At 36.4% G+C, this 27,518-nt stretch overlaps 1 protein-coding gene across 1 annotated transcript in view; it reads left to right on the top strand.

Annotated features, from left to right (window-relative positions):
• LOC311605043 (uncharacterized protein) overlaps positions 1-23,557 on the top strand; it is a gene marked incomplete at its 5' end in the record, with an annotated part of 136,299 nt that extends 112,742 nt beyond the window's left edge. Inside the window, one exon of the mRNA XM_084795332.1 lies at positions 23,167-23,557. The remainder of the gene's footprint in view (positions 1-23,166) is intronic.
• Positions 23,558-27,518: the final 3,961 nt, after the last annotated feature.

Raw genomic sequence — 27,518 nt, 5'->3', positions numbered from 1 at the left:
GGCGCCCATAAAGAGTCATCAATTATCTATGCAGAAATTCTTACTACTACTTACAATTTCCCATGCATATCTACTGGTTGACATAAGCAAATATATTTTATAGTAAATATTTAATTATCATTAAGTTATTGTACATTAACATGCACTCAAAGGATTCTGTGTAGAGTTTCTAAATATGTTCTTAATCATACAGTGTTTGGTACATGTAACTGACTGGGCATAATCAAAATATTACCCTAATAATAAGAGTGCATTTAAGATTTTGTGGATATTTAGCTTAGGTATAATCATTAGAGGTTTTCTCAATGGAACAACCACTAGTAGAATTTGGGAGAATAAGAACCTTAATTTCCTATGGGTGACCTGGATCTCTCTAAATGTCTCACACTGTGACATTTACAGTAGAATACTCTTTGTACTGCTTTGGTCCCCTGGCATTATATAACATGCTCCCTCTGGGAACAGAGCCTGCAGTAAGTTTAATGGAGTAAACAATTACTGCAACTTGACTTGGGGATAAAATCAATGCTGATCTAACATTTCCTCTATTTCTCATCTAAATTCTATATTAGTCTTGTTTGCCTTAGAAAACTTGCCTGATCCAACCACCGAGACCTACATTCTATGTGTTTTATCTATAACTCTGATAATCTCTTTGGATCATTCCACTTGTTATTTATCACCAAAATTAAGAAAATACTGTGAGGTGTCCTAGTGGACCACCAGTTGTTAAACGTCTTTCCCATTTCCTCAGTATGTCCAGAAGCTCTGTCTTCTTTTATCAAGTGAAAAGTGACAGACAATGACTGGTCTTGTGGCAAAGAAGATGGGAAAGATGGCCGCTGTAGACAACCACTCAACAGGATTTTTCTGTGTCCCTAGTGCGCACATTTCTTCTCTGGGACCTGAGAACTCTAAAATGAAGTGTTCAAGATCACAAGAGGAAAATCTCCAATTTCCTGAGCAAATCTCAGGAAATGTGCACTAACATGAGCCCTTAGTCTGGCATCCTTTTCAGTTAACCATTGGGGAAAGGGTACCACATGTTGGTTTTGATTGAGTTGTATTATGTGATCTATTGGATACTGCTCAAACCTCAAAATACGTGAATAAAGAACTCTCTTCTCAGCTCAAATTTATTTTCTTGATCAAGCTGGGCCTTACCTTTGAGTGCTCAGGTGCATGAAGGTATCATCTGGCTTGTAAGTACATCCTGAGAAAAACATAAATTAATTTTTCTTTCAATTGCTGTACTAGAGTACCTTTCTAACTACATAGTAGTTTGTAGATTATCTTTTACTCTAATTTTAGATATGCACTTGACCAGTCCCCATGTTATAAATAAATGACAAGCATAACATCTTATGCAACCCTTTATCAGAATTAATGTTTACCTCCATTAAATTTTTAGTCAGCACTTATTATTTAATTTATTAATGTAATAGTTCTTATAATATGTGGTGAGTAGGTAGAAGTATCTGATATGGAGCTTCAGTATGAGAAAAAAGAAGCCAACAAATATTATTTACTGAAATTGGGTCAAGTAACTAACATTTTTGTACATCTTACTGTCTTGAGAGAGGATTTACATGAGTAACAAATATTACTCAGAAGAAGTTCATGTGTTTGATATAACTAACTTCTCATTATACAGGATAATTGAGTTTTCCTAGCTAAACAATGTCATGAGTTCATTATTTCTAAACCCCAGTAGAAGCAATCCATGTACCCATTTAATTTTATCCAACCCACGCTCATTTACCAAGATAGTGTACAACTATTAAGTTTAATAAAACCATCGGCTTTGTATTAGTCTGCAGTCTTAGATGGAGCTAGTAACTGGATCTTTATCTATGAAAAAAATCTTTTCATTGAAAAGTTGGCTGAATAGGCTTGGAGATAATTTTTATGAAACTTTCAAGATTCACAACTCATGAAGAACATTGCAAGACATATCCTTTGAAATTATTCTTCCAAAGTACTGCAGCAGTTTGTACTGGGTTTTCTTGCATTGGATGGAAATGTCAATATTTGGGGATAGGCAGTTTGACAAGGTGTGCTACTAGGTACTAACTAAGAACATCATTTAAGTAGAAGACTCTGGAGTCCAAACTTTATTTATTAGAAACTTCTATTTAGGGACAATGCCAAGTTATTATTTGTTTTATATATGTATTTTGTTTGGATACCCATAGAGTTAGATATCAGTAATGAAAGTAGTATCTCCCTATTACAGAGATTTTTGCCCTATAGAAGACCCTCACTATAGTGAATAATGTCATCATGTCAACTCAAATACTGTGCTGATAGTGAAATAATATTTCAAGAAAGCATTTTTGTTACCTTCCTGTTTCTATGATAGAATAGCCTGGCAATAGGGATTGATTAATGGAAGAAGTCATTGGCTTTGGATTAATGTTCCAGAGGGGTAGAGTCCATCAAGGCAAGGACGACAGGGCAGCAGCAGGTATGGAGGGAGGCAGCGGCTGGATCCTGGCTCAGGGCATTTCATACACTCACAGGAAGCATAGGAAGATTACAGGAAGTGAGGAGGGTCTATAAGCCTCAAAGCCTATTAAGTTCAGGGACTTAGCTCCTTAGAAATGTTCTACCACGTAATTGTTTCATAATCTCTTAGACAGCACCCCCAAATGGAGATAAAGGGTTCAAATACATAAGCCAATGCAAGACATTTCTGACTCTGACCTCCACAGTATATTATATAGATGTAAACGTGAACATATGAAGCATTTGTTTTCATATACATGTTTGTCACATGATTACCACCTAGGTAGAGATACATACAATTTATACTGTCCAGGAAAGTTTTCTCTGGCTACTTCCCAGCGATTTCTTTTCACTCCAGCTGTGGTTATTATTCTGAGTTTGATCTTTTTGTATTTATTTTGCTTGCTTTAATCTCAGCGTTAGCGTTATTTATTACTGTATTATTTATTTTTTGTTTGCAGCTTTCTGTATTCAGTATGAGGTCTTTGAGCTGATTCATGTTTCTGCATATATTAGGAGTGATTGATTGCACCCACAATGTGCTGGTAGTATATTGACTGCCAAAAGTACTCAAACACATCTAGAACAAGATACCAGGCCTCTGTGCTCAAATTTGCAACACTCTAGAATCCCAGAAGCAAATGCTCGAAACTTAACAAACAAATTACACGAAATTCATGGAATGTTCAATAAAATAGGAGAAATAGTATATTAATGGATTGCAAAACTAAAGATGCTCAGTTTCTCTAACATTTTTGATAATGTTAATCAATCCAGATGAAGTTATGGAGTGGCTTTTTTTCAAAGAGAATTTGACAATTGAATCATATGGAAACAAAAACAATGTAGACTATAATCCTCATACTAAGAATTATGGTAGATAATTTAAAGTTCCTCATCCTACTGCTTATATAATGTATTTTAATAAGACAGTGTGTTATTGTGACCAGAGTAAGCATATGCATAAATATTAAGCTATCTGCACACATTTTACACTATATAATTATATCATATTTTATTTATTTACTTGAGACAGGATCTTACTATATAACCTTGGTTTGCTTGAAACTGATGAAGAACTTCTTGCTTCTGCCTTATAAGTGCTGACAGTAAAGGCCTGGACTACAAAGTCCAGCCCTATTTGTTTTTACATTTGAAGATTTTCTATTATTGTTAATATGAGTATACAATGTGTGTGAGTGTGCACAAACATCTGAAACAGCACTTGTGTAGAAGTCAGTGGCTATCTTTTGAGAATCTCTTCTCTCCTTTTAACTGTAAATTTGGGCATTCAAAACTCAGATCTCCAGGCCTGTATATTAATTATGTTAAGGTGAGGTATTATCATACCATTCCACATTGTTTAATAATAAATAGTATGTATCTATACTGCACTACTGCATTTTGTCAGCAGAGGAACAACACTGATAACTGCTATTCGATAAGATTATAGCGGGGGAGTCTGAGGAGTTAGGGAGGAGCATGAATATTATCGAAATACAAAGATTATAATAGAGCTGAATCCTCCTACACCTTGTGACATAGGCATCTGAGGCTGTGGCTGCAAACACTGTGATGTTTATCTGCTGAGCAGATAGCTTCACTGGCCATCTGTCAGAAGGCACCTCCATTATAACTTGAGGCTGAAGTTCATTATTACGTATTCTGGTTAATATGAATAACTGATGGAACTTAATGTTAAACTCAGTTTGTGCTTCTTCAATAAACTTTATTAGATGACCACGTATTATTATCTTACATGTAGTTGACCTGGGCCTATAGGGGTCATAGAAACTGAACTGCCAACTTGACAGCATGTATGAGATGTACCTAGGCTGTCTGGATATGTGTAACAGTTATGCAACCGGGTCTTTATGTTGAACTCCTAAAGTGGGAGCAGGGACTATCTCTGATTACATTGCCTGCCTCTGGGCTCCTTTCCCCTAACTGAGCTGCATCATATGGCATCAATAGAAGAAGATGTGCCTAGCCTTATTGCAACTTGATATGCCAAGGCTGGGTGATACCCTTGGGAGGCCTCTCTTTTTTTGAGGAGAAGGGGAGGAGGGCTGAATGTGGCAGGAGGTGTGAAGGAGGAACTGGGAGGAGAGGAGGGAAGGAAAACTGTAGTCAGGATGTAAAGTAAATAAATAACTTAATCTATTAAAAATAATTGAAAAATACAAAAAAGTTCAAGTTACATGTTCTATTTGTTTTATAGTTTTAGACATATAAGATTCTGTTTCAAAGCCAGGCACAGTGGTGCACACCTGTAATCCCAGCACTCAGGGAGGCAGAGGCAGGTGGATCTCTTTGAGTTGGAGGCCAACCTGATCTACAGAGCAAGTCCAAGAGAGCTAAGACTACACAAAAGAAAACAAAAACAAAACCTCCCAAAAAACCAAATCTAACCAAGTCAGTTTCATCATCTATTAATTGTGGTTTTGTTCAGAATATAGTTCATTCGATTTAAATTTTCATAGTTATTGCTAGAAATTGTTTCACAGATATCTTTCACTATTACCCCCACTTTGGAATCTATAACATGGAGACATTTTTCCTGATGTATATGTATATATGTGTCCATATATACAAACACAGATATATGTCTGTATATCTGCATATGTCGATATCATTGTCCATATTTCAACTAAGCATCTTTCAGCTTAGCCAGTTTTCTTCGCAATTAAAAATGTTTTTGAATAGTTTTGTCTCAAATATTGGAGCTTTTATTGTTATTTTTCTGAAGAACTGAATAAGCTTTATAATTAGTACCTCGTAAAAGCTTCATGGTGACAGGTTTCATGTACATAAAAATAAAATTATATGTCATGTATTATATATGATTGTCTATTTTATATAGATAGATAGATATCATGACAAAGGTCTTGCCAGATAGTCTGGTGGTGTCATTGTGAACCCAGGCTGTTCTTAAATCACATCAATCCTCCTGCCTAATATATTATTTCTAAATTGTGAGACCTTCATTCTAGAAGAGTTTGGGAGTATTTCAGTTCTTTTGCTTTAATTTAAAAACACTTAGATTTCTGTGAAGTGGAACTGCTTCTAACCAGTAGTTTTATTCATTATCCAAGGTGTTCTTTTGACATCAAATCAGGGGAATTTTCTTCACATTTTGTCATTTCCCCCTCAATGCTCATGTATACATTACTTCCTCTAGTTGACGTTTGCCTGTATTTTTCTGCATGAGTTTTACCTATACATTCAGTTTTAATTGGAAGACTACCTAGAAAATTTAATCTAATTCACCAAGTAAGTTTCCTGTTAGTCTCACTCTGCCACGATTCGTGCAGTAATTCTGATTTTTAATTATTCTCACAACTGTCTCATTTTTAAGTTTGTTTTTTTATTGTGATTTGTCTTTGAGAGGAAGAATTTATCATGGTAGCTTGCAACTTTGCAATAATTCAGTAGGAGATGCTCTAAATCTTTTGTTCTTCTTGATTTTAACAGAAGCTCTTGTCTTCAATTTGTTTCAAACGTAGCTTTGAGGATGTTTTAGCATATGCCAATCATTCCTGTAGACAGTGGAAAAAGAAAGTTTGATCTATAAACAGTGCATTGATTTTGCCACATTTAAAACTTACTTTGCCACGAAAGCAGCGCAAGCTCCACACTTGGGTTATTATGTGGGAATGATGCAGTGATAGCATGAGTTCAGATCACACCCTTTAGGTAGAAAGAGGTTGGAAATTTGATGTACAACTGAATTAGAATCTCTTTGGAAGACTGTGGTGAAAGGACTCAGATACACGTTTTAAGAAGAACTTTAGACATAAAGGGAAGAATGTGAAGATATCTTTCCATCTCTCATGATTGTTGGGTATCTATACCTTAGTAAAGGATAATGCACCAATATTAATTCATAAATCATACATACCTGTTCTTCTCAGTTAACTAACTGCATAATGGGTGCCTGTTTATTTAGCTTATAGTGTTAGGGTTTCAATCTCAAGATTGGGCAGCCCCGTTTTTTTGTTTCGTTTTGTTGCCTCTGGTTTGCATGGAACATCACCATTGTGCTACACGTAGGAGAAAAATGCTTTCATTTTGATCTAGAGTAGAGGCAGAGAAAGAAAAGAAGAGACCAGGGTCCCCAAATACTGCCCAAAGTACACTCCTTTGCACAAGGACTGAACACTTAAAAGGAGGCAGCATCTCCACATATTGCCACCTCGAGATCAAGCATTTCATTTATGTCACCTTCTTTTCTTCCTTCCTTCCTTCTTTGTTTCAGAGGGCTTATTTTTTCATTTCCTCTTTTGTCATTTAATTACTTTATAGCTTGATCTCAGCCCCCTCCCTCTTCTTCTCTCAGCCCCACCTCACTCCCCACTATTCCCAACTCCCCTTCTCCTTCTCAGAGAAAGGGAGGCCCCCAAGGGGTACCAACACACCCTGGAACCTTAAGTCACAGCAGGACTAACACATCCTTTCCCACTGAGGCCTGGCAAGGCAGCCCAGCTAAATGAAAGGGACCCAGAGGCAGGCAACATAGTTAGAGTCAGTTCCTACACATATGCCTTTCTTAGATGCCTTAATGACCTTGGCAGTGCCACTACAACACAAAATGTTACTGGCTTAGAGGCTGTTGGAAGCAGCTTGGGAGGAGTTACATGGTACTGTGTACTTAGTATGTTTTCTGTAAGCATCAAGCTCCTCTTAAGCCTACTAAAATATCTGTAGTTATTTGTATGCATTCATAGCTGGCAGGAATCTTTAAAAAACAACAGCAAGATTATCAATGCAACATTGAAATGAAGACTTACAAAATGAAAAACTCAAGTGCCACACCCTCCCGAGGGCTCTTGGTTCTTCTTCCTTACCAGAAAAGTCAGAGGGTGGATTGGAAGCGTGGCTGAGTGTAACAACGTGCTGATATCTCAGTGGGCTGCCCCACTGAGCACTGCTGGCTAAGACTATTCGCCATTTATTGTGATATGTTTCTTGGCTTGGTTTATCACTTTTTAATGGGCAAGGCTCTAGGACATTTCTTGTTTTGTCCTCAATTTGGAATTCATTTTTATATGGAAAGTTCATAACTGCCGTGGTCTATATCCTGTCTTGTATACATTTCCCTGTGTAGTTCTAGAGATCTAGTAATGTAAACACTGACACATATGGCCGTCTATTTATGCAGTCACACACTAGCCTCAGGATCAGCCAAGAATTAATTAAAAACAACACTTCTGACTCGGAGATGCTGTATGGGATTCTTTGGAAGGTGTTTTTTCTATTGTGAGTTTGAGTCACTCTGAGGTATGGTTACTTTTTTGTAACTACTAGAACCGTAGTCTTTGCCTCTAGTCAACACGCGTGTGATAGTAAGGATGGGAAGTAACCTACTCTTCAACATTACACAATGAGATTGTGACACTTGTGAGCTTGCAGAGGTTGCCCCTATTGTTTTGTGTCCTCCTTTGGTGGCCACGTGGCTTCCCTGTTTCCCCTGGGGCATTTCTATTCTTGTCTCCATGTGTACATCCTGGAGAACTAGATTCAAATCTGATATTTCTGTTTCCTTGGAAGCCTAAAAGCCAGTTTCTTCTAAAGTGGAGGCTGTGAGCTTTTGGCATCGGTGTATAATGCTTCACTCCTCATCCCAGTCTTAAAATACACAAAAATATTGTCCTAAGTCTGTCACTTTTGAGCCTGAGTTAGGGAGGTGTTTTCTCTTTACCTTGTTGAATCTCAGCCACCCAGAACTATCTCCATTCCTGATACAGACTGGGAGAGCCACTTAGTCCCTTTACATTTGATACTTCCATTTAATAAAAATATGTAGACACCAGTATAGCAGTGAGGTTATACAAATAGTTTTAAAACAGGCCTTTCTTCAACATCTTTCTTGAAAACAAACACCACTCTCAAGTGTCCTACGCAGGAGAATCACCTGCTCCTTCAAATGGAGATTGCCACGCCCTGCTCCTCAATTCATGGGATCCCCAAGAAGGCCCAGAACTGACGGTCTGTCAAGTTCCTGCTATTGAAGCTTCTGTCCAGTATTCTCCCTGGACACTACACAGGAAGGATATTGATATGGGGTCTTATCTGGGTCATGGAAAAATAGTCTAAAGAATTAGATAGAACAGGGTTCCATTCATTGTTTAGTATCAGATTGAATGATCTTGGATAACTAACGCATTAATGGCCCCTACTGGCCTCATCCACTCTCTGATATTGGTTTGAAATATTCTGACGAGTACATTTGTATCCTCCTCAGCAGTACCAGAGCCTATTTTGTGTGCTGTAGATCCCATAGCGACTAGTCATCAATAAGAACCAGTCTCTGCTTGTAAGAGCTCCCATCCTTCCAGGATGAACAATTTTTTACCAGGAGAACAGATAAAGAATGGCAATCCAGGGCTATTTTCTTAGCATCCTGGATACCACCAGGCTGTCGTGATTGCAGATGGGAGCAGAGATTGAGGGAGAGTGCAATTTGGTAATTCCTGTATTGGCTGATTTTTCTACCTATGATTTGGCATCAGTCTTTGCACCACAGAGGATTGTGACTCTCTCAGTTCTTAGGTGACTCTTAGGTAAAAAGACCTAAGTTTTTCTCCCCAAGGCTAAGTAAGTCATGTGTGCCTACATAACTGGAAGTCCTAAGGTACAATCAGGTTATCACTTTGAGTCCCGTTTGCAGGCAAAAATAAAGTGATATTCATTGAGATATAACTCACATACCTAAAAATACATTCTCTTAGATGATTTAATGTAATGGCTTTTGCTATTTACAGGTTTGTGTGTAGGTTATAATAATAAAAATTTGACAAACTGTCATTATCCACACACATATGTATATACTTTACATGGTGATATAGTGGTAGGGACAGGTACCTTTATTGGACATCAATTGTTTTCATTAGATTTTTTTGTAACTTCTCAATTCCATCTCATTAGTCCATATATTCCTCTTATGCAAATCCACACCATTTACCTGCTGCAGCATTACGTTAAGAATGAAATTATTTCTGTCAGGTCCGATCCAATGTCAGTGTCTAGTTGTTTTGTTCTTTGAAAATATATAATTATATTGTACAGTAATAAAATTATAAATGTATAAGGAGTACATGATGCACAGAACAATTAAGGCTGGTTCTATGCTCTTTGTATGAGCAGAAAAAAAGACATCTGTAAGTCTTAATTCACACCATACAAATAATTCACAGGGATTCTGTGACCAACAAGAACCCTTGTCTATGCATAGACATCCACGTCTCAGCCAGTCTCAGAGCTAGTCCCATGAAGTAAGATTAGTAATATAAGTTACCTGCTTGTTCTGCAGTTTAAATTCTTCACATCCTGATTGTATCATCCTCCTTCATCCTGTCGCAAGCCCCCCTCCCTCCCTCATACGACACTTAATTTTATTCGATAATTTAACATAAGAGCCTAATTTACTGTGTTTAAAATTTGGCAACCATGAAAACACCTGCATTTAAGGAAACAAAAAGAAACTCCAAAGAATCATGAGGCACCCTCCATTCTCCATTGTCCCTAGTTACTAGTAAAATCAACATACTTCTTATGCCTGTGGCTGTACTCTTGTAAACATTTCATAAAATAGAATTAAACATTTTTTAAAAAGAATGAAATTAGGCAATTTAATCTCTGCAACTTTGTCCTTTTCCCCCTTATGATTGTTTTGTTAATTGTGGCTCTCTTGCCCTTCCATGTAAGTAGTTGGATTAGATAGTGGTTTGAAGTCAATTTGTTAGAACTAAACTAACAGTGGTTACATGTATGTCAAGTTGATGGCCATGTACTGTCTGGCTATTTCGTCAATTTTTATCCTGGACTTATAAATGAGGGTGATTTCAGGTGAGATTAATGTCAGAATTTGTAGACTCAGTAAAATTGTTTTACCTAATTGATTTGGTTCTATTCACTTGAGATTCTGAATAGAACTTCTTTGAAGTAGAAAATTGGTTTTCTCCTGTTTTCAGACTCATCCTGAGATCTTTGTTCATTTGCTGGCTTGCAAACTTTCTATGAGGTGCTCACTTTATTACATTTGCTAGATCCCAGGCTATGAGATCCAGAATGGGACCATGGCATCTGCTTTCCTTTCTCTAGCTTCATAAGTAAGGATTTGGAGACTTGTGTTGTCTCCAAAAGTGTTTAACAAATTCCTGAGAACATTGCTTTATATATATCCCAGTGTATCTGTTTGCTTGGGTAAGCCTGACCAATAGAGGCATCAAATATGCAGGGTTTCTGGTCCATGGATATGGGGTGTCATTTTTTTAGATTTACTTTAATTTTATTCTACAAGTTTAATAAACTTTGTTGTAAAAGTTTGCTCCTTTTTGGTTAAAGTTTGTGGTATTATGCCCTTTTTGATATTTTCACAACTCAAAAAATTTTATAATTTCATTGCCATGTGCTTCAATCTTAGTACATAAGTGATTTTTAAAATTAAACTCCTTCATTCTTGCTTAACACACTTTATTGTAATTTGTTCTACAAGAAAGCCATGTCACATACAGACAGAAATCATTTGACAACTGTCTGTCTGGATGTGGATTTACTTTTGTTTCCTTGTTGACTTGACTAGTACTTTCAGTGCAATATTGGACAATGGTGAGAGCAGATCTATAACTCTTTTTCTTCTTGATCCTCAAAGGGAGATATTCCATCCCTAAATATTAAGTATAATATCAACTGAGAATTCTTACTAGGCATTATTTTTTATTATAGTTTATTAATTATAGTTTATTAATTTATTCATATTACATCTCAATGGTTACCCCATCCTTTGTATCCTCCCATTCTTCCCTCCCTCCCATTTCCCCTTACTGCCCTCCCCTATGACTGTGACTGAGGGGGACTTCCTCCCCCTGTATATGCTCATAGGGTATCAAGTATCTTCTTGTAGTTACTAGGCATTCTTTTCAAAATCAATTTCTATTATTTTTAATTATATGCCCATGTATGCATGCCTGTGTGTGGATATGTGTACCTGAGAGATCAGAGAGCTGAGCCCACCAGAACTGGCTTAGATGTGGTCTTGAGCCACCCAATGAGAGCTTTAGAAACTAAACTTGGGCTTCTGCAAGAGTCCACAACCACTGAGCCATCTCTTTACCTTTCTAATTGATTCTAACTCAATTAACCCTATCACAAGCATCCTAAATAATCTCTTCCAACTGTTCCTAAAGGATTGCCTCCTAGATGACTCTGGCTCTCATCAAACTAATAACACTATCACAATAATGGTGAAAATTATTCTGCTGATATGTACTGTATGCATATTAATAGCATATATATATTATATATGATATATATAAATAAAATGTCTAAGTTACCAGAATTTTCAAATGCAGTAGCTCATTCACTTTTTTAACTTTATAAAATTGGAGTTTATGTTCTTTCTTTCGCAGTTGACATTTTTCTTTTAGTTTTCTCTTATTTCTTGGTATGCGAAGACATTTACGACTTTTATAGATGTTTGTTTAGAAGCAATATTTACAGTTCCTTACTTTTTCCACTGATTTCATGTTCTCTTTTATTAATTTACACTGTTTTAGTTACTTTCTTTGTTCTGCTTATTTAAGTGAACATTGCTGCTCATTCTGTGCTTTCTTATGATAACAGCTATAGCTCATAAACTTTAGTTTTCTGTGTTTTAATTTCATTTGTCTCAATTATTTTCCATTTCTTCCTAAGCTTCCCACTCCATTAATAATTTATGATTGTGCTGTTTCACATTTGCATGCTTTTAAATTTCCCAAATATTCCATTTTATTGATTTCTAATCTCATTTTATTATGGTTGAAAAATATACTCCACATGATTCTAGTGCTCTTACATTACTGAGAAGTACTTTTGCCCCGCACATACTCTAGCATCAAGAAAGTTTTATGTGTTTTCATGGGCTTATAGTGTTTGTATAATCATGGTTTTAAATATGCAGTATTGTTCGGAAAGCACTGATGCTCGTGTTGATATGGAGTTATTTCAAGGGGAAGTAAGAAGGTAAGTTACTTTCATTTAACCAATCAAGTGGTGTGACTATAGTAGCTTGGTAAATGTGCATGAGTAAAATCTGTGATGAGGGCCAAACAGTACTTCTATTAACGGGCGATTTTCATTGAAAGTATGGTTAAATTCATTCATAAAAGACATGTTTCCTCCTCAGAAAACATTTGGTGCTTTATACATCACAATGTGTAAAAAAATGTTGATGGTGTCATGGAAAGACCTGTTTATAATAGGTGTTTAGTAAGTAATTATTTATTAATTCACAGAAAGAAACTGTATTTTCTGTTCTTAATATTCTTTCAATGATGTATAGGTTTCATTTACTCTTTAAAAACCACATGCACTGTTTATATATTTTACTTTAGAATGGGAAAAAAACATAAAAATCAGAAATGGGGATATATATTCCTTTATCTTACTTAACTTTGGTTCAGTTGTATCTTTGCCTCAAACAATCTCTGAAATTCTGTGAGTCTAAAAGCCACTGGTCAAGAGCCTGTATGGGATGTATCTTCTTGCTGGCCTCCATTTGTTTCTTTTGGTTCTATTTAAAATAAAATTTTGTGACACCATAAGATCAGTGTCAGCATGAGTATCTGAGTGTTTGTTTGCTTGGTAAAGCTTTTGTTGGTATGCAAAATCTGCTTAAGCATCACCATTTATATGAGAAATCTATCATCCATTCTCTTTGCTCTGGTTCAACTAGGTAAGATGTGGTCCAGCATATTCATTCTTTACATTGTTATCCTTTCTTTTCTAGGTCCCATATTTATTGATGTCTTAATGTTCTGAATATTTTTTGACTGAAGTATTTTGACTTCCCCTGGAAATCACTGGTAATAATGACTAAATTATACTTACTGTTTTAAGTGTCTGGACTTTTTTTTTCAAGTAAGATTCTTCGCATTCTGCTGTACTCCCTCCTGACCTAAAGTCTACTTACATACTATTAATATTGCCTTTAAGCAAAGTGTCCTTACAGTTTCTATCTGTTCCTCATTTATAACCCTCCTGTTGTGAGATGTGGCTGAAAACTCTACATTTTCCTTGTCTCCTCTGCAGCTCTGGACCTTTCCACTTCATACCCAAGACAAGTTTGATTTAAAGGCTATAGGACCCTTTTCATTCTTTCTCATTCAGTTTTCCAGACACATTTCATGATCAAGTTTCTCAAAGTTAGAAACCATTGAGATTTAGATTTAGAATATCTTAAACTTGGGAACACAACTTGCTGGTGATCACGGCCAACACTGTCTTGGAAGATTTTGTTTTCATGCCTCCCTAAGCACAGTGCCTCCAAAGCATTTGAATATTTCTATGTACTCAATTGTTCCGTTATGTGAGCTGGCACATTTTAGTTAGTTTTTATGGTTTCAGCTATGTGAACTTGTGATTCTAGTTGATTTCTGTGATTTCCTGGTTAACTGACTTCTCTTGGATGGCGTTACAATCCTGGGTAAGATTCAGGGCAGTGACCAGGTTTTAATGAATAAGTATATGTCACTGTTCAGACCTGAAAGCAAGAGAGTAATGCTTCTAAATAATCCAGGGTCTTTCCCGTCCCCCACCTCCCATATAATATACTATCTAAAATAGCGATTGGAAATGGATAGAATGAATGTCTAATACTGTAAACCAGTGTTTGTCAAAGAGGTTACCCTCAAGCTCCCAGAAGTTATTATAGCCACATAGTCTCAAGCTAGCTCTTGTATTTATAAAGAAAATTAATTCCCTTGAATCTCATTTTCTTATGCTCCTCCCAGATAAATTTAGCCACCTGTGACTCTGAGTATAATCGTTGTTTATATCATTGGTCATTGTCACAGTTCCAGCTGATTATTGCTATTATTAATTCAGCGTGAGGATTCTGGTGCCAGAACGGTTAGGAGTAGCAGAGCTGAGTGTCAGCCCTTTGTTGAAGTGTTGGCTGCATCCTATTTAACATTCAACCTTATTCTTGCTATTTTACATTTGGAATGAGAAAGAAGACAAAATCAACATTCTATAGTGATGTGTTCTTTCTTATTGACAATGTTTCTTCTGAATATATAGACATTGATCATCATTTTCCCTCCAAAAGCCTCATTGGCTTATTTTCCTTTTGAATTGTCTAGTTAATATGCTGTCTTACTTTTGGCCACTTTCAAAAGATAGTAAGTAATTTAGTTACTAATTCAAAGAGGACTTTAAAAGAAAACAGAATTAAAAAAAAAAAAGACAAAGTGAGAAAGAACCTTGATTCTGACAGGTAGCTGTGGGTGATTGCTTCAACACATATAGTTGTGGGGTTTGTGATTACACTGCAGAATGTTGCTGGAATATTCTAGTTTAGAAATTACTCTAAAAGTATTCTAACCATAACACGATCACACAAAGAGTCACTGTAAGTAAATGCATGTGTGCCACACACATAGGCACACAAATCCACTCACATACATACATAAATACATAGATGGACACACACATGCTTGACTATCTACATATAGTTATAACAAACACACACATGACACACACCACACACACACACACACACACACACACACACACACACACACAGAGAGAGAAAGAGAGAGAGAGAGAGAGAGAGAGAGAGAGAGAGAGAGAGAGGGAGTTTGAAACCAGAAAATGAAAATTCATTCCACAAAAAAATTGTCTTTAGAAGGTACATTAGCGCCCCCCCCTGCAAAATAAGGTGATATTTTAAATAAGATAAAATTAAAAATGCTTGTGATTGGAGTGAGAAGAGAACACGAGAGGGACAATAACCTGAATATGTTGAAAAGATTAAATGGATAAGATAAGGATTACAAAAAAAATGGAAGCTATCTGAAAAACAACCACATTTTAAAAGAACTCATATAAAAATTCTTAACATAGAATTACTGCTTTTGATGTAAAAATCCAAGTGAATGCTAAATAGCAGATTAAGTACATTTGAAAGTGATTTAGTGAGATGAAAGATGGATCTGAGGAAATTACTCACATGCAACACAGAAGAGAAAAATATGAGTGCTAAGAGAAAAAGAAGGGCATGTGAAGACAACAGTCCATGAAAGACATGCAAAGCTGTTATGGATAAAATGTAAGCATCTTACAGAGAGGAAGGCCATCATTGATGGACAGACAAATCACATCAGTGATAAAAGGCTCTCTGCCTTAAAGATGTCATTCTTTTACACATGCAAAGAAGCATTAAGATGTGTTTTTCACAGAAATACACAAAGTGATCTTAAATTCTGATGGATGAGTAAATTTCTGTAAACCACCAGGGAAATTTTAGAGCAGAATAATGTGGGGAGAAAAAAAAACTGTCCTAGGAGATATGTAGCAAATATGGCACCAAACTCTAGTAACTAGAGTGAACAGTGTTAATATGGTGACCAAGTAGACTTTAAGGAAAAATGAAGACTTAGTGAGTCAGAAGCAGTCTTCAACAGGAGTCTGGTGTGTGTCTTCAAACATAAAAAACATGATAGAAGGCTTGTCAAAAGATTTCTTTTATTGTCAGTTATAAAAATTTAGGCATTGTGGCTCTAAGCCACCTTCTGTAACAATCCAATCTGCTGCTGCAGAAGAAAAGCAGCCAGGTACAGAGTGCAAACACATCTGTAGCCATGTTCCAATGAAACTTTACTTATAAAAACAGGCACCTGCCCCATAGGCTGTAGCTTGGAACTCTCTGGTATGCTAAATACTTTTCATTTAGGAAAATCATAAGATTCAATCCCCATTCTCATGCTGTATATAAAATGGAATCAACATAAAAGAGTATACTAAATATAAACAAAAACTTTAGATTGCTAGAGAGAAAGTCTAGAAGAATGTTAATATAGTGGAAAATTTAAGGGACAAAAGACAACATAAAGCCAAAAGTATTGAGTTGCCATCAAATTTAAATTATAATTATATGGCAAAATGTATTTCATGAGCTAAATTTAAAAGGAGGCAAAGTAGAAGGATTCAGAGGGTCCTAGAAGCCTACAAGTAGAACATTATGATAGGCAGATTTGGGCCCAGGGGTCCCGCTCAAACTAAGGCACCAGCCAAGGACAATACAGGCGGTAAACTTTAAACCCCTACCCAGATCTAGCCAATGGGCAGAACATTCTCCACAGTTGAGTGGAGAGTGGGGTATGACTTTTACATGTACTCTGGTGCCTCATATTTGACCATGTCCCCTGGAGGGGGAGACCTGGTGGCACTCAGAGGAAGGATAGCAGGTTACCAAGAAGAGACTTGATACCCTATGAGCATATACAGGGGGAGGAAATCCTCCTCAGGAACAGTCACAGGGGAGAGGAATAAGGGGAAAATGGGAGTGAGGGAAGAATGGGAGGATACAAGGGATGGGATAACCATTGAGATGTAACAAGAATGAATTAATAAAAAATTTTTTCTCTTTTATTTATTTTTTTATTAATTTAGTCATATTACATCTCAGTTGTTAGCCCATCTCTTGTATCCTCCCATTCCTCCCTTCCTCCCACTTCCCCCCTACTCCCCTCCCCTATGTCTGTGTCTGAGGGAGACCTCTTCCCCCTGTATATGCTCAAAGGGTATCAAGTCTCTCCTTGGTGACCTATTATCCTTCCTCTGAGTGCCACCAGGCATCTCCATCCAAGGGACATGGTCAAATACGGGGCACCAGAGTTTGTGTGAAAGTCAGATCTCCTTCTCCACTCAACAGTAGAGAATGTCCTGTCCATCAGCTAGTCTGGGTAGGGGTTCGAGGTTTACTGCCTATATTTTCCTTGGCTGTTGCCATAGTTTGCGAAGGACCCCAGGGCCCAGACTCGCCTGTAGTTTTTCAGGACCTGCTGGATCCTTCTATTTCCTCATTCTCCCAGGCTTCTCATACCTGTGGTACATCTACACTGTGGAATACTACTCAGCTATTAAAAACAAGGAATTTCCAAAATTTGTGGACAAATGGATTGAACTAGAAATTGTCATAATGAGTGAGTTCACACAGAAGCAAAAAGAGCTAAATGGTATATACTCACTTATATCGAGACACTAGTCCAAGGTGTATGTCCCCATGAAAAACTGTACCTACAAAAAAAGTGAGTAAGAGGGGAGGACACCCTATAAAATTTTTTTTAAAAGGAGGCTGCTTTTTAAGGTAATATCTATAGCCCATGTGACCAGCCCATGGCTATAGAAAATATAGTCATAGAATAATTACAGTTAAGCAGAATAAAACTAACAAGAGAAAAGAATAAGTGAATAGAGAAAACTTAAGAGGAAAGTCAAATGATTAATATTCTATGTAAAAATTTTAAATTTTAGTACCTGAGTAAAAACAATTTAAACTATGAGATGCTATTGTGTCTGTTCTTTGTGTGTGTATGTGTGTGTGTGTGTGTGTGTGTGTCTGTTCTTTGTGTGTGTGTGTGTGTGTGTGTGTCTGTTCTTTGTGTGTGTGTGTGTGTGTGTGTGTGTGTGTCTGTTCTTTGTGTGTGTGTGTGTGTGTGTGTGTGTGTGTGTGTGTGTGTGTGTGTGCATGGGTTACAAGCATGAGCTCAATTTTTTCCCATGGATGTTCCAAATCCATACTAAGGTATTTGTGCCTCTGGAGCAAGCAGGTGACCAGCTGAGTCATCTTGCTAACTCCCTGAGATATGATTTTATAATCTTCAATATTGTAGCTACGGGGAAAGAAAGTCAAATATTGCCACTCAGAGTTTAACTGCCGGCAGACATGTTAGAAAGCAACTTAACAATATTCAGTAGTATTGAAGGTGTTCATATACTAAACCCCATCACTTTCTAGTACATATCCTGAGGAAACTCATACATTTATGCATATGAAGTCAAACAAGCATATGACTGTGGCACTGTTCAAAGTACTAAAAAAGCCACACAAAATCATCAATAGAGGGATCATAAATGCTTTCAAAGTTAATGGAATAACATGTATATATGATATATCATACATACACAATTTTGTGTATCATAGCACTGGGCACAAACTTCTTGAAACACTGCAATGCAAATTTGAGATGTAACATTGAAACATAATATGCAGCTAGTGTAGTAAAATAAAGAGAAAGGAGAAATGTATATGGGTTTGGCTGGAAAGCTAAGCAAAAATTTTAAAGGAGTGGATGTCTCTTGAACAAGAAAGAGAGGAATGACCCAGGTTTAATGCTGCAGTCCTGTAATACTACCAACTCAAGAGGTATAAGCATGAATTTTGAGAAAGTTGAGTATGATGTGTGCCACATAGTGGGCCCTTGTCAAGGGAGAGGGAGGAGGATGAAAAGGAAGGAGAAATATATATATGTTATGATATATATATAATATAAAGTTATGATGACTATACGTAATAATTTTTTAAAAGAATGACATTAATCATTTTTGATACTGGTAGGTTTCACTGGCATCTTTTCTCATTTTTATGTTTTCTTAGTGCTTGAACATTTCGTCAGTTTTAATATATGGCAAAAATATTTGCATATGTGTCTCCAGGCCATGCATATACATACAAAATATGCAGGTACATATATGTAAGCATGTGGACATACCCACACATAGAAAGAGTATGTATAGGATAAAATATAGAATTATCCAATGACAGAAAATGCAAAGGAAATAGAAGAATCACGGTTTTCAATTCCACGAAGATTGAAATACTACTGGATAATACTTCATGAAGAGCAATGTTCAAGCAAAAGAGGGGGCAACGGAGAATTTTAAATAGAAGTAAGATATTAGATGGCCACAGTTTAGTATTCAAATATCCTAGAGGGTACAGCATCAGAATGGAATGGAGGACATTTCTCACCATTGTGAATCAGCCATTTAGCGAGATATTTATTTAGTCCCAAGAAGAAACCATAGCAGCTGCTAATGATTTGGGCTGTAATGTCAATAAAACTTGTTAATAAATTGCAAGGACACAATTAACAGCTCTGAGATTTTAGGCGTACATTGTGCCATGCTAGTAGGCAAGAGGTAAAAGGAAAAGATGAAGACCACAATTCAGTTTAGAAGTGTGTTGAGAATAGACAAAGTTACATATATAATTGGATAGGGATGCCAGCTGACTTGCTTGCCCATTGGAGCTCATGGCCATGGACTGAAAACAGAGACTATGTTCTTCTAAGGGTGGGATTTTCTGATGCCTTTGAGAGCCTTTTCCTCTACTGCCATGAAGACGGACAGTATGCATAGAAGAGAAGGGGGTTGCTCCTGTACCACCAAGTTTACAACTTAAGACGTTTCTGGGCTGGACACCCTGTCTTGGAATCTAAGCTGTCCACACAGACAGTAACCAACAGAGCTGATGGGATAGTCCAACAAGTGCTTCTTTCTTTCTAAAGAAGATTTTTAAAATCAAAAATCAACACATTGTCTCTTCCTGTTTTCTTTTTCATGTTCTTCAAAAGTGGTTCATGGAGGGCAAATTTCTGATATTTGTCCCCAAATGTCTTCATTATTCATAATCATAAGTAAATAATAATTTAGCAAAATAGGTTCTTCCTAGTGAGGCAAATAATGTAAGGATTGAAGTTAAAACTTCTCAATCAAAAGTGTGTGATTTTGGATCACATTTCTGTTTCATGGGAACTCTCTCACCTCATCTAACACACTTAACAATTTGCAGAGTGTTTTATTCTACTACTAAATATGGTTAACATGAACTATTACCAAGAGGGCACTTAACTTCTGTGTTATAAATATAAATAATAGGGACAACAGCTGTGGAAACCTACTATCCTCTACATTTTGAAAATATCATCAGTCTAATTTCTTCCAGCATCATTTTTTATAATATGCTTGACTTTTCTCAATATGAATAACTCATGTTCAAATACATCATTTTCCCTCAAAGATTTTATTTTTAATTTATTATTCTAATAGGCTATCCTTTTCAATTTTATGTCTCTCTCTCTCTCTCTCCCCCTTTATATATAACTGGTTTCAACTATATATATACTTATATATATATATATATATATAACTTTTTCATGTGTACATACACATATATGTATGTATATATATATGCATGTAGGTATATATGTATGTATGTATATGTATATACTTGAAAACATTTTAATCATATATTATTATTGTTAGTGTCCACCTTAATTTCCTTTCCTCAGTTTCTACAATTCTTCCTAGGATGACACTGTGTCTTTATCATTTATCTTGCAAGTTCCTGTCTTCTATTTTATAGTTCTCAATTTTATGTTTTAAACACAGAATTTTTCTCATGATCAATGTAACTCATTGTTTTCATTCATCTTTGTCTTTTCTTGTAAAAGAGTAGCACCTACAATCAGGTCATTCTTTTGTAGTACAATTTAATGAGTTCTAATGGGGTACTTATTCACAGATATGTCACATTGGTCAGTAATTACAGCTTTCCACCCATCCAAGAAGATACTCGAGTCTCTTATATAACTACATCTTCAACATTATCTAGAGATAATCATATTTTGAGTTTTCTAATAATGATTTTGCTGTGCACTAGCCCTATGCACTAGCCCTGTGCACTAGCCCCAATAATTTACAACTGTATTTTTTCTTCTTCTTATCCATCTGCTCTTCCCACTTCGTCCTCACCTCTTTTCCCATCCACATCCAGCCTCTTTTTGTCTTTCATTAAACAAACAAATAAATATCTAGTGGATAATGCGGAAATAAAATAAATTAGAATAATAGGAAACAAATGCAAACAAATTAGAATAGGACAAAACAAACAGAAGGAAAAAAAGCTGAAAAAAAAAGGCACCAGAAACTGGTACAGATGCAGATGCACTTGTAAGAACACTGAGGAACTCCATAAAAACACAAATATGAAATAATATATGCACAAAACATGTAGAATAGACCAAAAATTAAATCAACGAAGATAAAATACTATTAAAATATATGACATGTATTAAGAGACAAAGAACCTCAAAAGGTGCCATCGAGTTCATTTTCTGATGTACATCTACTGCTGGGCCTGCAGTCTACCCCAAAGCGTACTTTGTTTCTCCAGTGAGACTTCCTTGGTGAAAACTAATGTTTCATTTGAAAGTGGTTATCAATTAGAAATAGCTTCCAGGTTAGGGATAGCAGGGCATGTGTCCACTTCTCCTTTCATCTCTAGGGCCCCAGTTGGTGCAGAGCCGTGCGGGTCCTCAACGTGCTGCTCCAGTCTCCCGAGTTCATGTGTACATTGCTCCTGTTGTAAAAAATAGCCTTACATCCTTGGTGTATGATCTCCGCTGTATCTTATATTCTCTCTGTCTCCTCCTCAGCAGATATAGATTGGTTACTCCCACAAGCTATGTTCCACCATTGCACTACCTTACCTAACAGTACAGATGTTAGTGTAGACAGGAGGATTTGTAGCTGGGTTAGTGTTTCCATTTCTCATTTGCTTGTGTGCAGCATGCCTTCCGAGAGCACTAGCCAAGAGGGATGAGGGTTCTAGGTAAGCACCAGCTCAACTTACTAATGTTCAATGAGCTACACAGGTGTTTTTCTTCAGCAATTGGGCTTTGATGCCAGGTTGTGCAAAGCAACCTATATAGCCTTTTCAACAGACTGGGTTGTTTAGTGGCACCCATGGGAACCTTTTGGCCAGCAATTCAATTCACGTAACACATTCCTCACCTTTGGTGATAAGATATAGTCAGTGGGTTCTCTGTCTGCCTTGTGGTTTGGCAATTTCATCTAGATTGCTTTCATTTATGTATACAATTTAGGAAGCTTCTTCTGGAGTAAGTTGCCATATGACCCCTCAAATGGACCTTACTGTAGTTGTTCCTTTGTGTTCATTTCCTCTCTTATCATTCTGTTTCCTCTCCTTCCCAGTTTGATTCCTCCAGTGTTAATTTTAACACAGAATTTCCCAAACATATGAATGCACATGTAGTTTGATGGGTTTTGAGCTTCGTCTATGCTCTTGCAAGCGGCTAAACTGCAAGCATGTTAATGTCTATGTATTGTTCCTCTATGTGATATTTTTTATCAGCATTCATTGGCTGCAGTTGGATGAACATTAAAATATACACATGTGAAGCTATTGTGAATAGTTTTATTATATAATGGTTATTAAATTCACAATTGAATTTATTAAAAGCAGTAGAAACAGAATGCTTGAACAGTAAGACACAAACTTTTCCTATTTGTTAGATAACAAACTGAATATGGTTTATGCAATGTCATAAGAAATTCTGCAACCTTCCTCTCATCCATATTTATGAGTCCTATTGTCCACATTCTTACCAACACAGTTATCACCTGATTTTTCCAAATCGGCTGGAGATATGGTAGTTAGTCCTCCATTAATGTCTCATCGTGGTCCGTGATGGTCGATTGTTATTCCTCACTTGCATAGCTGAAGGAAGTCTAGGAGAAAATGGAAGCACACTCTGTGTTATCTGTGGAGAGATGTGCCCAGATGATTAGACCAGGCTGGGCTTATTGTGCGTTCATAACTGATGTAAGGATAGTATAATGGCATTATTAGGAAGTGGTGGTCTGAAGTGCTGCCTTGCAGAAGGAAGCAGGGCACCAGTGTAAATTTCAGGGTACATGCCTTGGCCTGGCTTTTTTCTTTATGCCTCCTGTTCTGTTGTTATATGAGGTAGCCATCTTTCCCTGTGCTTCTCTTTTGTGTTCCCATCTCTGCTTCCTGTCATCCAGAAGATGAGCTGCTAATCTTGCTGCAAGTTCATACCAAGATATCTTCTGCCCAACTACATGATCCAACCAAGCATGAAGTAAAGAAGAAACTGTAATAACAACAACAAAAATAGATCTTCTCTTTCAGTTGTTCTTTGATATTTTGAGCATCATGTCTCAAAGCAATAAATGGTCACTGTAGGATTTTTAAAGTCATTTTTCTAGGTTAGTTCCTGGGTAATTCCTAAATTTGATGCTGTTTTACATTAAATTTTGAAAGCATGTTCTAGCCATTAAGAATAGAGAATAAGAAAGAAATTGATCATTACATAAAGAATTTGTATTGAACTCACTCATTGCACTATTTTTTAAATTAGAAAAATATACCCTGATGTTATTTCTGGCTTATCATCTAATCAATCAGACTATTTACCTGAAATAATTTATGAAATTTTATTTCTATAAAATACTCTTGTTCTTTCAGTGCATTGGTCAATGAGTGCAAATAAAGTGGGAAATGTTGCCATATTTTGGTTTATTAGTGGACAGCATCTCACTTTTTTTTTTTTTTTTTTAGAATTCTTAAAACATTTTTTATTTTTTTTAATACATTTTTATTAATTTATACATATTACATCTCAGTTGTTAGCCCATCCCATGTATCCTCCCATCCCTCCCTTCCTCCCACTTCCCCCCCCTACTCCCCTCCCCTATGTCTGTGTCTGAGGGGGATCTCCTCCCCCTGAATATGCTCATACGGTATCAAGTCTCTCCTTGGTGACCTATTATCTTTCCTCTGAGTGCCACCAGGCATCTCCATCCATGGGACATGATCAAATATGGGGCACCAGAGTTTGTGTGAGAGTTAGATCTTCTTCTCCACTCAACAGTGGAGAATGTCCATCGGCTAGTCCGGGTAGGGGTTCAAGGTTTTTACTGCCTATTTTTTCCTTGGCTGTTGCCACAGTTTGCGGAGGACCCCAGGGCCCAGACTCTCCTGTAGTTTTCCAGGACCCACTGGATCCTTCCATTTCCTCTTTCTCCCAGGCTTCTCACACCTAAAGTTTCAATAGGATGTCCTCCCCTCTTACCCATTATTCTGGTAGGTACAGTTTTTCATGGGGACGTACACCTTGGGCTAGTGTCTCGATATAAGTGAGTATATACCATTTAGCTCTTTTTGCTTCTGTGTGAACTCACTCATTATGACAATTTCTAGTTCAATCCATTTGTCCACAAATTTTGTAAATTCCTTGTTTTTAATAGCTGAGTAGTATTCCATAGTGTAAATGTACCACAGTTTCTTTATCCATTCTTCTGTTGAGGGACACGTAGGTTGTTTCCAAGTTCTGGCTATTATGAATAAGGCAGCTATGAACATGGTTGAGCATATGTCCCTGTTGTGTGGTAGTACATCCTCTGGGTATATTCCAAGGAGTGGAATAGCTGGGTCTTGAGGAAGCCCTATTCCCATTTTTCTGAGAAAGCACCAGATAGCTTTCCAAAGTGGTTGTACTAGTTTGCATTCCCACCAGCAATGCAGGAGTGTTCCTCTTTCTCCACACCCTCGCCAGCATGAGGTGTCAGTTGAGTTATTGATCTTAGCCATTCTGATGGGTGTAAGATGGAATCTCAGTGTCGTTTTGATTTGCATTTCTCTGATGACTAAGGAGGTCGAGCATTTCTTTAAGTGTTTCTCAGCCATTTGATATTCCTCTGTTGAGAATTCTCTGTTTAGCTCTGCGCCCCATTTCTCTATTGGGTTATTTGGTTTGGTGGTGTTTAATTTCTTAAGTTCTTTATATATTTTGGATATTAGACCTTTGTCAGATGAAGAGTCGGTGATGATCTTTTCCCAGTCTGTAGGCTGTCGCTTTGTTCTCTTGACAGTGTCACCAGCCTTACAGAAGCTTCTCAGCCTCATGAGGTCCCATTTATTAATTGTTGATGTTAAGGCCTGGGCTGTTGGTGTTCTGTTCAGGAAGTTGTCTCCTGTGCCTATGAGTTCCAGACTCTTCCCCACTTTTTCCTCTAACTGGGTTAATGTCTGTGGTTTTAAGTTGAGGTCTTTAATCCACTTGGACTTGAGTTTTGTGCATGGTGACAAATAGGGGTCTAATTGCATTTTTCTACATGTAGACATCCAGTTAGACCAGCACCATTTGTTGAAGACAGCATCTCACTTTTTAACTATGAAGAAATATACTCCAAACTTCAGGCAGAAGGTACCAGTCTTCCTTCCAGTCCTTGTTAATTTTTCATGACAAAACTATAGACAGACTGGGGTTTCTTTATTTCCTTAGATAAATATCATTTCTATAATATGAAATAAAACTTTCTCCTTTGCTCAAATTATTTTCTTTATTAAATCAGATCACTGTGTCCAAAGCCCAGCTTTGCATTTTGCTATAACATGACATAATCAAACCAAGCCAAGCAATAAATAAACTGCTCATTGATTTTCTCCTAAGTATGCTTCTATTACTTTGGGTATCCAGGCCTATCACTATGACTAAAATTAATTCATGATTTATTTTAATTACATTGCTCTCATTTAATTTGATGTCCAGGTCATAGCAGCTTTTATGAAAGAATGGCATAGACATTCTTTCATTTTCTTAGAAGAGTTTAAAAATTATAATTATTTCCTCCTTGGATGTGGAATTTATTCACAAATTCATTTGGGAATTCATGCTACATGAACCTTATTTGACTAATAGTGACTTCTTATTGATGGCAATTGAAAAATTGTGTAATAATTTGATGCTGTTAAATATTTAGTTTAAACATAGTTTATCAGTATGTTCAAATGTGCGTAAATTTATTCATAATAAACTTATCATTCAGTGTCAACAAAGTATTTACTAATGTTATTTTTCCATCCTTTATGTTGCCCAATTTGTTCTGCATCTTCAGATGTTCAGCAATTTCATTACTGTTTGTATTAGCATAGTTATTTTACTTTGATGCTCATATCAATTGAGTTTAACACTCTAAGGTGATTCATTATTTTACTAAATTGTTTTTGCTTAAAAGCTTACAACAAACATCAGCTTCATTTTTGTTAGTTTTTGAAAACATGATTTTTGATGATTTTCTTTCAACATTATTATATCACTTTTGGCATATGTCTGTAAAAACATTACATTACAGTTTGTGCATTTTTAGGTTTGACAGTCTGTAACTTAATAATTGTTACTTGCAGATGATATTAATAAATGACTTAATGTGTTTAAGGTTTATATCTTTTGTTGTTGTTGTATCCTTTCTGCTTGGACAACTACAAAAGGTTAAAGACAGAGCTATCAAATGTCACTTTACGATTTTGGTTTCTTTAGGACTTATTAAACAATTTAAAGCTATACATTTTTTTCTATCCACTTGCTAGGCTTACATTTTTATATTACCATATGTCAAGACCTCCTGTAATCTAACAATAATTGAAATAGCAAATGTGTGGTATGATGGCCCAGAGATTTACTCCCAGCATTTGGGTGTCACAGCAGATGGACCATAAAGTTAAGGCTGTGCTAGGAAAGGGAGAGACCTTGGTTCAAAATTAAGTTCTGGGGATATGGTTCAATGGTAGAATATTTTTCTAGCACATTAGAGGCCCTTGCCTTGCCTTCCAGTGTCAGAAGAAAGAAAACATGATGTGGTTTCAGTTCATGGCTAGACTGGAAGGTTAGGAGAAGAGACTCCAGAAGCTGACATACATATCTGTGATTAATAAACATAACAAGGATACCAGCAACACACACACACACACACACACACACACACACACACACACACACACACCAAGATGGTTTGTTCAATGCATAGTCCTAAGTCAATTAGAAATTAAAACTGAAAAAAAAAAGTTTATACATTACACCATGTATAGAATTAATTTGATATAATTCCCAATGTAACAACTGTAAAGTAAAACAATCTCTTTAAAAATATGGTTTGACCTCAGCTTTGATATGGGAAAGCTTTGTTAAAGAAAAGACATGCAACTATTTTAAAATATTGATAACTTTGGGTCTTATAACTTGTATATTTTGCAAATGCAACTTTAAGGGGAAACTAAGGCATAATCAGTATTATGCATATGTACACATGTGAGTAGAATTTGATTATTTTTATATATTGTTAATTATCATATATTTATTTAGTGCACACAAAGGATAAATTAGAGGTCACTTCCACACTGACAATAAATATTGTGAGATGAGAAATTTAAACAGGTTTTTCATTAGCAGCAGAAACAAATGTCCCAAATGAAATTAATAGATTTTAATGAAATCAATTACCAAATACTTTGTCTTATCACAAGGGCAATATAGAATCCCTTCTCTTATCTTATAAAATTGCTTCTTTCTATTTTA

The sequence above is a fragment of the Acomys minous genome (genome assembly GCF_964271855.1).
Source record: "Acomys minous genome assembly, chromosome: 9".
Lineage (NCBI taxonomy): Eukaryota > Metazoa > Chordata > Mammalia > Rodentia > Muridae > Acomys > Acomys minous.
The sequence above is the reverse complement of the archived record's forward strand: the minus strand, read 5'-3'. Positions and strand labels throughout refer to the sequence as shown.